This window comes from Artibeus jamaicensis, unplaced genomic scaffold (assembly GCF_021234435.1).
Source record: "Artibeus jamaicensis isolate MK-2021 breed Jamaican fruit bat unplaced genomic scaffold, CSHL_Jam_final scaffold_666, whole genome shotgun sequence".
In the NCBI taxonomy this organism is placed as follows: Eukaryota; Metazoa; Chordata; class Mammalia; order Chiroptera; family Phyllostomidae; genus Artibeus; species Artibeus jamaicensis.
The window spans coordinates 818,044-833,358 of record NW_026522053.1 but is presented as its reverse complement, the minus strand read 5'-3'; positions in this window follow the sequence as shown (position 1 = coordinate 833,358).

Below are 15,315 nucleotides of genomic sequence, written 5' to 3'. Positions count from 1 at the left end.
CCCCTCTCTAGGGAGAGAGTTTCTCTGTAAAGTGGGGGCCTGCTCTGTAGAGAGCGGGGGAAGGGGGTTTCCATTCCCTCTTTAAGGAGAGAGAACTTTCCTAGTAAGGGAGCCTTTCCCTCCCTTTCTCTAGAGCCCCATCCCTTATTTTCTAAAGATGGAGCCTCTTTCTAGAAAGTTAGACTGTGTAGGGAAGGAGACCCTTGCTGTGGAGGGAGCCTCTCCCAATGGGAGGGAGTCCCCTGCCCCATACTCACCAGGGAGTGAAAAACTCCAGGCTACAAAGGGAACCCTGAGCTCTAGAGGATGTGTTCCACCATTCCAGGCTAAGGAGGGAACCAGTTACACCTAAAGGGTTGTGCTTCCACATCCCCTCACAGAGGACGGTGCACTCTGATCTACTTTGGGAACTACACATTCCAGAGTGAGAACCTCTGTACTTTTGTGCTGGGAAGGTTGATCCCAATCTACTTTAGGAACCCTGAACCCTGAGGGGGGCCACTTCCCCCTGTGCCCTTAGAGAGAGCCCCCAATGCAACAGTTAGGCCAGTCTTCAGGAGGCCTGGCCCCTACCTCAGCATTACCACCCCTCCACTGGGGTGGTAGCCCTGGCTGGCAGAACTTTGGGAAGGCTGTGTCCTAGAAGGTGGCCCCCTTCCCCACCCATGCAAGGGAAAAAGCCCCCTGATCTTGGGGATGCCTGCTATCCAGAAAGAGGCCCTGCCCCCCACCCCTCACTAAAGTCTAAAGCCCCTGGTTTACATTGGGAACCCTGAACTCTAGAGAGGGAGCATCAGACACTCTGCTAGGCAGAGAAAAGACCCCAGAATCTTGGAGTTTGGAACACAGGCTATGCCCCAAGGAGGGCTCCCTCAAGAGGAGACACGGCTTCCCTTGCTGCAGAGATGGTGCATGCCTTTGCAGCAGCAGAAGCCTTGCTTCCTGGAAGTGAAGACCCCACACTACAGTGTGGCAGAGGGGATGGGGTGGGTGATGAAGTCCTTCCCACCATCCTCCCACTCTGTGGAGTGGTCAGTTCCCATGCAACAGCTGAAGTGCCACCCCTCAGACAAGGGGGTCACACCCCTCTGCAGAAGAGAAATGATCTCCAGTTATGGCTTGAGACCCATTCCTCAAACATCGGCGGCCCTACTGCACCCTCATGGCAGAAGGGGCAGTCCTCATGCTTTAGTGGCATTCCCTCCCAAGGAAGGGGACCTCCTATCACCTGTCACACCTTCCCTGGCAGCACAGAGGGTAGCCACCACTCAATAGTGTAATTGAACCAAGTGAAGGTTTGGCTTTCTGCTACCACAAAAACCAAACTTATGAGGCAGGTGCTGGTGCAGAAGAAAAGGTTTTATTCAGGTACTGCACAACTTGGGAAAATGGTGGACTCCTATCTCAAAGACTGTCTCAATCTCTCTGGTCAATCCTGAGGTTCTTATAGAGATGGGAAGGGAAGGACTTTTTTTTCCTATCCAATTATCTTTCTAGCTTTTGGCAGCTCAGTATAAGAACCACCCCTTACCACCATCTTGGCCAATAGGGGAGACTCCCCTGTGCTCTGTCTAAGGTAACAATGCCCCACTTTGAAACTCTGTACCATTGTAATCTTACCAGGGTAAATAGATGAAGGTCTCATCTTGTGTAGTTACTTCCTGCTGTCTTACCTATTCCTGGGGCCAGAGATTATTACTATCTAATAAAGAAAGAGAGAATTCAAGAATGGAGGGAAGCCCTTACCAGAGGAAGAAGGATTGCTGGCTTCAGAAGGTGGCATATATGGTGTCTAGAGGATGGCACTGCTGAACAAAGCTAGTAGACTACTTCATGTTTCAAATTATGGTATTGCAGATGGGCTTTCAAAGTCAGACCTACTGTGCAAACGAGTGTTTTATGAGGGGTATGTCTAGTAGTTCAGGGAGAATTGTAGTGAAGTCAGAAAGTGAATAGACTAAAGGATCCTCATGATCTAACCCTGAGTGGGCTCTAAGTGGCACACTCAAAAAGAGGATAAATCTACCAAGGAAACCAACTGTCTGGGAAATGCAGAATAAAATAAAAAGTAGCATTTTCATTTAGCTTTGGGAGGCATTGTCCCTTTCTGAAAGAGGAATTTTAAATCTTCAGTAGTGCAGGTTCAACGTTCTCTTACAGTATCAACAGCAGCAGCAAAATCTGAGTCCTTGTGTACCACCCACTTTATCCGGTGTGTGGTGGATCCAAGGCTTGATTCCTGTGTGCTTTAGGGAAGAGTAGGTTGTCAGCAGGATGTCATAGCAAATAGCCCATTGCTTGGCTAACTACTGTTCAAAACCTTGAGTCTTCCAGGTATTTAGTAAAACTCAGTTTCCTGACTGGAATGGGTGTAAGTGTCTAATAGACACTTGAAAGAGTCTCCCATAAACTATTTCAAGTGGCCTTAATTTAAGCCCACTTCTGTATCAAGTCCTAATCCAGAGTGAGGCAACAGGGAGTGCCTGGTTCCATTTCAAATATGTTTCCTGGCACATTTTCACCAGGGTCTTTACTGTATGGTTGATTTTCTTGTCTTCCCTGTAGGTTGGAGTCTCCAAGATTCATGTAGTCTTCACTGAATCTATAGTACCTGCCTTATCTTCTAGGAGATTGCTGAAGAGATTTTTGAATAACAGTCCATAAAAAGCATCCCTTCTATAATGAGTCCCTTCACCTAGGTGTTGGAGGATGGGATATAGTAGAGCTTCAGTGACTAAGATACCATGAGTGTTCTTCCATGTAGAATTAGTGTCAATATTAGAGAATCTCCATTCTGGACCCATTCCTTATCTCATTCTGCGTAATTGGGTTTAAATTCTGATTAGTCAATGGGGATTAAGGGTTGCCCTACAGACTCCAACCAGTTGCCCCTGGATGTGGAAGGCACCATGTCCAGCGATGGTAGGCAGGTTGAGAGCTGTGGCATCTCCAGGCTTTCTGATGGTGGGTCTTGCTGCCCTCCCCACAACTGGCACTGATACTACAGTCAAGGAGTGTCAGGGAGTCTCCCCCATTGATTAAAATGGTGCAGGGGAGGTTCTTGTACTGAGCACCCCAAAAGCTAGAAAGAGAATTGGGTAGAAAAAGAAAAGCTGACTCCTTATCTCTGTAAGAACTGCACACTTGAGTGGGAAAGTGATATGGTCTTTGAGATGGAAGTTCTCCATTCTCCCACATAGCAGCACCTAAATAAACCTCTTTCCTTTTACACCAACACGTTTCACGAATTTGGCTTTCACTGTGGCAAGCAGCCCAACCTATGTTTTTGGTTACACTATTACAGGACACAGTCCCCCTAAAGGAAAGGCACCTGCCCTTCTTGTGGATGAAGGGGTGCCTCTGTGCTTCTGCAGGAGCCTTGTTCCCCATAAAGGGGGACTCAAAGCACCCTTTTGGGACATGAGGGCATTTCCTGGTACTGTGGTCGGAAGTCTGCTTCCTGGAAATGGGGCCTTCCCTTACCTACCTCAGTGAACTGGGCAAACCCTTTGCAATGGCTGGAGCATGGCATCCACATGGGGAGCTACCCCACCAGTAACAGAGTAGATGGACATCACATTATGACAAAGTCCTGCCCCCAAGAAATGAGGTCTCTATACCTCCTGGTGTTGGGATGAGGGTACAGTCCCTGAGTGTTGTGGGGCCACAGACCAGAGAGTTCCAGTCCAACCCTGCCCTTGTCATGAAATATAACAGGTACCCCCAGCTTCTGCAGGAGCTGTGCCCCCACTAAGAGGTGTGCCCCACCTCCTTGTGACAATAAGGGTGACCAATGCTCTATTTAATGGGAGGGGAGCCCTCTAACTCCACTTGCAGCATTGGTGGTGATTCCCAAGATGGGGTGAGAACCCTGATTCTGTGATGGTGGGCCCCCTTTGTCCAATGGCAGAGGGGGCTGTTGCTCTACATTGGGAGCTTAGTGCTGTAAACAGGGAGGCTTGTACCTTTGCTCCCTCTGCCCCAACTAGTGGCACACAAACTTTTGCAGGAGCCCAGATCCAACAGTGGCTTCCCTAGTCCAATGCACTCCCACCCTCTCCTAGGATGTGGCAACCCCAGGAACAACGCCAGAGTACTGTCCCAGGACCGGGGAGGAACCACTGTTCTCAGTGCAGTTGGGGCAGTCCATGTTCTGTAGCCTGAGGTGCCTCCCCACTTCCCCATAACCCCCGTCTCCAACTTCTGCAAATTAATCTATTCCCACGTGATGTCAGCAGCTCCACCTCTGAATGGGGGCAAGGGGAGTGGGCCTGCACCAGTGGCTAAGTGGTAGGTCTTGCACTATGCCCCAAGCCAGATCCTTGGAGGGTTGGGCTCTCATCCCCACCCCTATTCAGCAGCCATGGGTGAGATTCCCAACCTGTTTCTTGGAAGGTAGGTATCCACCTCACCCTCCTAGTGGGTGGTGCAGCCTAATGTTAGGGTGGGAGTCCCACCCATAGGAAGATGGCATCCATGCCGATCCATATCCCTTACCTCCACCTTCTCCACTACCCCCCAGTGTGGTGGCAGTGGGGGCAACCACCAGGATAAGGCACTGGACCTAGACAGAAGATACTGTACAGTAGATAATAGACACTAGACAATGTGCACCAGATACTAGACACTTATACAGAAGATTACACCGGACAATGTAGCATAGACACTAGATACTAAACAGAAGACACTATGTACTAGATACTACAGAATAAACCTTAGATTACTACCTTGTTACTGTACCCTACTCACTAGACACTATACTAGTCATTTTATACTACACACTGGACACAGTGCACTACAAACTAGAATCTGTACACTAGACAGTAGACATGACACACAAGATACTAGACACTGTACTGTAGACACTTAACACGAGATACTAGGTACTACATGCTGTACACTACAGCAGCAATTTTTAACCTTTTTCATCTCATAGAATAAGGGGGGCAGGACTTTGTCATAATGTGATATCCATCTACTCTGTTACTGGTGGGGGCAGCTCCCCATGTGGATGCCATGCTCCAGCCATTGCAAAGGGTTTGCCCAATTCACTGAGGTAGGTAAGGGATTACTAGAGGGATTCTGAAGGGATTATTACTTCAGAATTACTAAAATTCTGAAGCACACACAAAATACATCTTTTGCTGCTCTGAAATTTAAAAAATAAGTACAATTTTTATTAATTTACACCAGACAGCTGTTGTGTTGATTGTTGTCATTTTTTTTCAAAGGAAAAAAAAGTCAGTGCCTCTGACAAAATAGTCAGATACTGCATGTTTTAAAAGTTCTTGCAGCAAACCAGTTGAAAATCACTGCACTAGACACTGCACACTCATAACAGTACAATAGACACTACACAGAGGACTGTCCCCTACAAACTAGTCACTAGACACTACAAACCAGACATTAAACACTGTACATTAGGCACTAGACTGTGCACTAGCCAATAGACAGAATTAACTAGACACTAGACATTTGACACTAGATACTGGAACCTAGACAACTGACACAATTTACTACATGGATTAATGTATGACATTCACTGAAAAGATGCTCTGCTCAAACTTATGCAAGTATAGAATTTTATTATTTATTATTATTTTTATTGTTGTGAAATCACAGTTATCCCAAACTTCCTCCATTACTCTCCCTGCCCCACCTTCCCAACCTCCCCCATTCAGTCCTCCCCTGCCACCATTATCTTTGTCCATGGGTGCTTTATACATGTTCCTTAATGACCCTAACCCTTTTTTTCCCTGGTATCCCCCATCATATCTGGTTACTGTCAGTTTGTTCTTTATTTCTCTGTCTCTGGTTCTATTTTGCTCATTTGTTTCTTTTGTTGATCAGGTTCCACTTAGAGGTGAGATCATATGGACTTTATCTTTCACCACACAACTTCTTTCACTTAGCACAATGCTCTCCAGTTCGTACCATGCTGTTGGAAAGGGTAAGAGTTCTTTTCTGCCGTGTAGTAATTCTATTGTAAAAGGTACTATGTTTTATTAATCCATTCATTTACTGATGGACATGTAGGTGTTTCCAGCACTTGCCAATTGTAAATTGTGCTGCTATAAACATTGGGGAGCATAGATTTCTTTTCATTGATTTCAGGATTCTTTCTTTTTCTTGTTCCTGTTCTTTTCTAAAAGTATTTTATTATTCAATTACAGTTGTCTGCATTAACCACCCACCATTCCCCTCCAACCCAGCCGTCCCCACCTCCCTCCCTTGCTTCCACCCCCTCCTTGGATTTGTCCATGCGTCCTTTTATAGTTGTTCCTGAAAAACCTTTCCTCCTTCCCCCCATTATCCCCTCCCACCTCCCCTCTGGTTACTGTCAGTTTGTTTTTGATCTCAATGTCTCTGGTCATATTTTGCTTGCTTGTTTGTTTTGTTGTTTAGGTTTCTATTAAAGGTGAGATCATATGGTATTTGTCCCTCAACAACTGGCTTATTTCACTTAGCATATTGCTCTCCAGTTCCATCCATGCTGTTGCAAAGGGTAGGAGCTCCTTCTTTCTTTCTGCTGCATAGAATTCCATCGTGTAAATACCATAATGTTTTGACCCATTCATTTACTGATGGGCACTTAGATTGCTTCCAGCACTTGGCTATTGTAAATTGTGCTGCTCTGAACATTGGGGTGCATAGGTTTTTTTTTAATTGGTGTTTCAGGGCTTTTAGGATATAATCCTAGCAGTGAATTGCTGTATCAAAAGGCAGTTCCATTTTTAGTTTTTTTGAGGAAATTCTGTAGTGTTTTTCACAGTGGCTGCACCAGTCTGCATTCCCACTAACAGTGCACTAGGGTTCCCTTTTCTACACAACCTCTCCACCATTTGTTCTTAATTTGATTATGATAGCTACTCTGATCAGTGTGAAGTGGTATCATTATGGTTTTATTTTTTCCAGATGGCTTAATTTCTATTGTTCATGGTATTGAACCTTTATGTAACTGTTACCAATTCTTTGTGAATATCTATAAAAATAATTCTACAAGTATTTATTTTTATTGTTGTTCAAGTACAGTTGTCTCCATTTTCACCACCCATCTGTGCCTCCTACCCCATTTGGCTTGTCCATGTGTCCTTTATATATGTTCCTTGATGGCTTTTTGTCTATTCTCCCCCATTATCCCTCTCCCCCCTCCTCACTGGTTGCTCTCAGTTTGTTCTTAATTTCAGTGTCTCTGATTGTATTTTGCTTGCTTGTCTGTTTTCTCAGTTAGGTTCCTCAGAAAACTAAAAATGGAACTGCCTTTTGACACAGAAATACCACTGCTGGGATTACACCCTAAGAATCATTGTGGTTTTAATTTGCATTTCTCTAATGGCTATTGATGCTGAGCATCCTATCGTATGTCTCTGTGCCCTTTCTTGTCCTCCTTGGAGAAGTATCTGTTCATTCCATTGCCCATTTTTTAAATATTTTATTGATTATGCTAGTACAGTTGTCCCATATTTTTCTCCCCTTTATTCCCTTCTGCCCTGTACCCTCCTCCCACCATCATTCTCCCACATTTGTTCCTGTCCATTGATCATACATATAAGTTCTTTGGTTTCTCAATTTCCCATACTATTCTTAACCTCAGCCTATCTATTTTATACCTACCATTTATGCTTTTTATTCCCTATACCTTTTTCCCCACTCTCCCACCCTCCCTCCCCATTGATTACCCTTCATGTGATTGCCATTTTTCTGAATATGTTCCTGTTCTAGTTGTTTGCTTACTACGTTTTTGTTCATATACTTTTAGATTCAGTTGTTGATAGTTATGAATGTGTTGTCATTTTACTGTTCATATATTTTATCATCTTTTTCTTAGATAAGACCCTTTAACATTTCATATAATAAGGGCTTGGTGATGATGAACTCCTTTAACTTAACCTTATCTGGGAAGCACTTTATCTGCCCTTCTATTCTAAATGATAGCTTTGCCAGATAGAGCAATCTTGGATGTAGGTCCTTGCCTTTCATGACTTCAAATACATCTTTCTAGCCCCTTCTTGCCTACAGAGTTTCTTTTGGGAAATCAGCTGATAGTCTTGTGGGAACTCCTTTGTAGGTAACTCTCTCCGTTTTGCTTGCTGCTTTTAAGATTCCCTCCTTATCTATAGTCTTGGAAAATGTAATTATGATGTGCCTTGGTATGTGCTTTCTTGAATCCAGTCTTTGGGACTCTGTGAGCTTCCTGGACTTCCTGTAAGTCTATTTCCTTTGCCAGATTAGGGAAGTTTTCCTTCATTATATTTTCAAATAAGTTTTCGATTTCTTGCTCTTCCTGTTTTCCTTCTGGCAACCCTATGATTCAGATGTTGGAATATTTAAAGTTGTCCCAGAGCTTCCTCATTTTTTTTGAGTTCTTATTTCTTCATTTTATTCCAGTTGAATATTTATTTATTTATTTTCTTCCAAATTGTTGATTCAAGTCCCGGTGTCCTCTTAACTGTTGGATCCCTGTACATTTTCCTTTATTTCACTTTTCATAGCCTTCATTCTTTCATGTATTTTGTGAGCATACTCAACCATTTCTGTGAGCATCCTGATTACCAGTGTTTTGAACTGTGAATTTGATAGCTGGCTATTCTTCATTGCTTAGTTGTTGGGTTTTTTTTTTGGAGCTTTGATTTGTTCTTTCATTTGGGCCACATTTCTCTCTCAACACACCTATTAGGTAATAAGGGGCAGAACCTTAGGTATTAGCCAGGGCTGGGCAGCCCACATCACTGCATTGTGGTACTATATGTGGAGGAGGGGTCTTTTTAATTGGATTTGTTTTTCTTCCTGGAGTGAAGTCATGTAAGTTCTTTATATATTTTGGAGATCAAACCCTTGTCCAAGTTGTAAATGACAAATATATTTTCCCTTTTCATTTAGCTGATGTTTTATTTAGCTGTGCAGAAGTTTATTGTTTTGATGAAGTCCCGTTTCTTTATACTTTTCTTTATGTCTCTTTATCTAGGGGACATATTGGTGAAAATATTGCTGCATGGAATATTTGAGATTTTCCTGCCTGTGTTCTCCTCTAGGACTTTTATGGTGTCACAACTTATATTTAAGTATTTTATCTATCTTGAGTTTATTTTGTGTATGGTGTAAGTTGGTGGTTTTCATTTTTTTTCTTGTTGCTGTCTGTATCTCCCAATAGCATTTGTTGAAGAGGCTATTTTTACTCCTTTTTATGCCTCTGCCCCCTTTGTCAAATATTAATTGACCATAGAGACTTGGGTTTATTTCCAGGCTCTCTATTCTGTTCATTGATCTGTGTGTCTGTTCTTAAGCCAGTATCAGACTGTTTTGCAATAATGGACTTGTAATATTGTTTGATATTAGGGATTGTGATTCCTCTTACTTTGTTCTTTGTTGGGAGCCATCCTGCCTGGTTTCAGGGACTGTAACCCCATTAACGGACGAGAGTCCCACATCTAGGGCTGAGTGAAAAGGCCTTGGGGCCATGTGACACTAAGGAGACAGAACCTATTCTCCTGGCTGGAACACAGCCCCTGCCTTCCTCACTTCACCCTGCTTGGCCCCAAAAGATGGCTGGTTAGTCAATGATGGGTAAGATCCCTCAAATGAGGGAAAACCTAAGCCAGACACAGCCACAAAAAGGGCCATCAGGGAAGGACTTAGGGGACTTTAGAGAAGGGACAGAAAGACCCTCACCCCTCAGCTTTGTCATAACCTGAGTGCTCATTCTATCTTTAAGAAGTCTCCTAATCTTTTGGCTGCTTTGTTTCCCCTGCCTGACCAAAATCGTGATCCAAAAGTTTATTCTACTTCAAAACTGACATATTCGTATGCATTCGTTCACTGTTGCCTTCATGCAACAGTGATTTCAACAGCTCTGTGGCAATGAAATTCACCACTGAAGCAATCATATTTCCTAAACATACTTCAACAGGACTTCACACTGAACAGTACTTATTAACTGAGATACCACTGACATTCATGGCATACTGAAATAAGTACATGTCCAAGGCATATAAATGCTGTAGATGTGTTTTCAGGAAACCCACTTTATATGAAGTATTTTTATTCCCAAGTGGTTTTGTGATGTTCACTCTTCACTACAGGTTTATCAGAATAAAATGCACATGGAGCATGACAAGTGGACTGTTATGTTCATATTCACTTTAACATTCACAATACTCTATAGTCCAAGACATGTAGTAGACTGTACATGCATGTCCTAGCTGTGATATACTTTTCTGCATGGAAGAATACATTGCTGAATGCACTTGAAGCTTGACAAATGGACTATTATGTTCATATTCACTTTGACATTCAAAAACCTGGATAGTCCAAGTCATGTAATAGACTGTACATAAATGTCCTAGTTGGGCTACACTTTTCTGCTGAGATGAATACTTTGCAGAAAACTGGTATAGAAGCTTATTCTATTTCAAAGCTGACATAGTCCTATGCATCCATTCACTCTTTGACACATGAAACCATGGTTTCAGTAGCTCTTTCTCTACCAAACTTACCACTGAGGTGATCATGTTTCAGAAAGATACTTCAGAAGATGTGCGGAAAACAGCCATTATGATCTCATATACCAGTAGAATTCATCACATACTGAAATGAGTACTTTCGCATATCGTTATAAACACTACAGATGCACTTTCCAGAACATGTGCTTTGTGTGATATATTCTTGTTCCCTAATGATTTGGAGGCATTCAAACACTTCACTACTGTTTTATCAGAGTGAAATGCACTGGAGCACAACCGGTAGACTGCTGTGTTCATATTTACTTAAGACTTTCACAACCCTGTATAGTCCAAGTTATATAGTAGACAGTAAATACATGACCTATTCAGGTTGTATTTTCATGCTTAGAACATATTACAGAAATCTATGGTCCATAAGCTTACTCTGCTTCAAAACTGACATCATCCTATACATCCATTCACTCTTGCACATGGAACAGTGATTTCAGCAGCAGTTTGGCTATCAATCTTACTACTGAAGTGATCATATTTCATAATGATACCTCAACAAATCTGCTGAAAACAGCACGTATTATCTCAGACTCCACTAGTATTCATCTCCTACTGAAATGATTACATTTACATGGAATTATAAACATTGCAGATAGCTTTTCGCAAAAGTCTACCTCATATGAAATGTGCTCACTCCTGAGTGATTTGGAGGTGATCAAACACTTCACTATGTTTTTTTCAGAGTGAAATGTGCTTGGACATGAAAAGTGGACTGCTATGTTCATATTTACTTAGACTTTCACAATCATGTGTATTCCAAGTCATGTAGTAGATTGTACATGCATGACATAGTTGGGGTGTACTTTAGTGCATGGAAGAATACATTGCAGAAAGCTTTTGTCCAGAAGCTTATTCTGCCTCAAAACTGACATAGTCCTATGTATCAGTTCACTCTTTTGCACATGGAACAGTAATTTCAGCAGTAGTTTGGTTATTTCACTTACCACTGAACTGACAATATTTCATAAAGATACATTGACAGATCTCCTGAAAATAGCCTGTATTATCACAGATACCATTAGTATTCATCTACTACTGAAATGAGTACAATTACATGGCATTATAAACTCTGCATATAGGTTTTCCCAAAAATCCACTTCCTGTGAAATATTCTCATTCCTGAGTGATTTTGACATGTTCAAACCCTTTGGCACTATTGTATTATGTCAGACACCACTAGTATTCATCTTGTACTGAATGAGTAAATTTACATGGCATTATAAATGCTGCAGCTAGGTTTTCCAAAAAACCCACTTGGTATGAAATATCATTTCCAAGTGATTTTGAGGTGTTCAAACAATTCACTACCTTTTTATTATTACAGACTCCACTAGTACTCATCTTGTACTGAAATTAGTACATTTGAATGGCATCATACACGTTGCAGAAGGGTTTTCCCATAACAATGAAACCACCGCAAAAACGGTTGTGTCTGTGTTGATGTGCTTCCCAGTATTATTACCTACACAGCTGACTGAACAATACACTTCTGTGTAATTGCAGTTCCAATGACATGAAGAGGAATAACAGTACACCAAATGCAATGCAGAAATTAATTTCAGCTGTGTTCTAAAGCTTCCAATGGAAACTCACACTGCCAACACCTTTGTCTATTAACATTCTCAGATGTGGAAGTAACCAGAATTTTATCTTCCAATTCATGCTCAGTCCTATACTCTTCCATTGAACACAGCTTAATAAAGGGCTTTACACCAACATAGCTCTTGTTTTAATGAACTTTCCACTTGACAACATCAAATGTCTTTCTAAAGATCATGTTTTATCAAGAGTAAAGGTGTGGCAGACTCCAGGCAGAAGAGTCTGCCTGTCATGACGGAAGACAAGAATAAATGCACAGGCAACAGCAAGCCTATGGAGAAAAAGGGAACAGCACAGCTACTCTCTCAAGGGGAGAGTGTCTATGAATGCCTCCGCCACTCCTTCAAGAGGAGAGTGCCTAGACCCTTGCCTAAACAAGCTTTTATTTTTTTTCTCAGGTCTTATATCAGAGAAGGATTTATTATCTATTACATAGAATATTATTATCTATATTTTAGGTACAATCAAGGAAATGAAAATAACATGCATAGGGGAGTGGCAACTAGCTGATTAGCTCTGTTCTTGGGAAAATTTACAGAGGCTTTGGAAGTTACCTTGAAGATAGACAATACACATTTGTTGTTTTAGACCAGGGTGATGGAGTTTTAGCAAGAGCAAGCCATAACAGTCTGTATGCATTTTCTATGCCTGATTCCCATGGGAAAACTTGGTTTGAAGGTCTGGCTCCTACCCACCCCTTCACTTCTGTAGGTTTTCCATACAGAGCTGAGTCACATTTGCTAGACTAAAAGAAACTGGTCCCCTACAATTAAAGACCAGACTTAAGGAGGTAAAAGCACAATACAATATACAGATTTTTTTATTATAAACTTTTACAGTTGAAATCAATATAATTTTATTAACCAGTGTGACACCAATAATTCAATTACAAAATTAAAATAGTCTTTTGAGAAAAGTGCTTTTTAAATTGCTGTATTTATTACAATGGAGAAAATAATAACACATTCAGTATTTGAATGATATAATTTACTAGTGTCAGGTATAAAATTATTCCTGTCATTTTGAAGTGGAAGCTGGAAATTAAAAAAATGAATTGTTTCTAGCAGGAACTCTCCCCAGGCTTGTACAACTGACTCTATGGCCTGTCTTTAGATTCTTGCCCTATGTCCTCTGTGTTGCACAGGTTAATGATGAAGTGAGGGTTGAAGGGCACCAAAGGTAGGCCAGAAGCTGAGGTGGAAATGACAAAAAAGAGAAAATATCTTCAGATGGACTTGAATCCAGGGTGATGCTAGACCCTCCTAACACCCAACCCCAAATATATTTTATTGATTATGCCATTACAGTTGTCCCATTTCCCCTCCACCTTGCACACCCCCTTCCCACATTCCCCTACTTTAGTTCATGTCCATGTGTCATAAGTTCTTTAGCTTCTACGTTTCCCATACTACTTTTGCCCTCCCCCTGTCTATTTTCTCCTCACCACCTATGCTACTTATTCTCTGTACCTTCTCCCCCACTCTCTTCCTCCAACTCCCCTGTTGCTAATCTTCCATGTGATCTCCATTTCTGTGGTTCCACTCCTGATCTACCGATCTGCTTAGTTTGCTTTTGCTTTAGGTGTGGTTGTTAATAACTGTGAGTTTGCTGTCCTTTCACTGCTCATATTTTTTATCTTCTTTTTCTTAATAAGTTCCTTTAACATTTCATAGGGGCTTGGTGATGATGAACTCCTTGAACTTGACCTTTTCTGAGAAGTGCTTTATCTGCCCTTCCATTCTAAATGAAAGCTTTGCTGGATAGAGCAATCTTGGATGTAGGTCTTTGGATTTCATGACTTGGAGTACTTCTCTCCAGCCCCTTCTTGCCTGTAAGGTCTCCTTTGAGAAATCAGCGACAGTCTGATGGGAACTCCTTTGTAGGTGACAGTCCCCTTATCTCTTGCTGCTTCTAGAATTCTCTCCTTCATTTTAATCTTGGCTAATGTAATTGTGATGTGCTTTGGTGTGCTCCTCCTTGGGTCCAACTTCTTTGGAACTCTGAGCTTCCTGGACTTCTTGCAAGTCTATTTCCTTTGCCAGATTGGGGAAGTTCTTTATTATTTGTTGAAATAAGTTTTCCACTTGTTGTTCTTCCTCTTCCCCTTTTGGTACCCCTATAATTCGGATGTTGGAATGTTTCAAGATGTTCTGGAGGTTCCTAAGCCTCTCCTCATTTCTTTGAATTCTTGCTTCTTGACTCTTTTCTGTTTGGTTATTTGCTTTCTTCTGGTCCACTCCATTGATTTGAGTCTCAGTTTTCTTTCCATCACTATTGGTTCCCTGTGTAATTTCCTTCATTTCACTTAGTGTAGCCTCCATTTTTTCATCTAATTTGCAACCAAAACCAACCAGTTCTGTGAACATCCTAATCACTAGTGTTTTGAACTGTGCATCTGATTGATTGGCTATCTGTTGGTGGCTTAAAAATATTGGCTCTGGGACTTTGATTTGTTCTAGCATTTGAGCCATAATATTTTGGTCAGGTTGCACCTGTTACATATCAGTGGTGGAGCCTTAGGTGTTCACCAGGGCAGGGCAAACCATGTATGCTGTATGTGGAGGCAGGGTCAGAGAGGGAACAATGGTGCTTGCTCTGCTCTCTCATGGATTTCAAACCCCTCTGCCACTTCCCACAAGCAAATTGGGCCCTTCTGGTGCTTGTTCCCTTGTGTATGTTCTAGCATCCTGTGGGTCTCTCCAACAAACTCTCCTGTGAGCCTGGGAGCTTCTCCCGGCACCTCACTTCCCACAAGTATTTTCAACCAGTGCTTTTAGGCTTTATTTCCTATTGCTGGGGCTCTGGGTTGCTCGGTCTGTCTCACTGCCCATTTTTTTCCTGGCTTATCTGTGCGCGACTGTGTGTCCACAGTCAGGCATCTGCCTTGTGTAACTCACTGGGTTTGCTCATTTCCACCCCATGCCCAGGTCTCCCAGCCACTGCTTTTTCCTGCTGCGACCCCTCTCTGTTGGCCACCGACTGTGCCCCTTTTTCTGGTCTGGATGAATGGTTCATTATTGTCGGACTTCTGTACAGTTCAATTTTCTGTCTGTTCTGGTTGCGTTTCTGTTTCTAAATCTTTGTTGTCCTTAAATTTGGTTGTTTGAGGAGGTACAGTATTTCCACCTACACCTCCATCTTCGCCAGTAGTACAAAATACTCCTCTTTAAAGACTCAAAGTTTACTAAAATTTTTACATAATCCT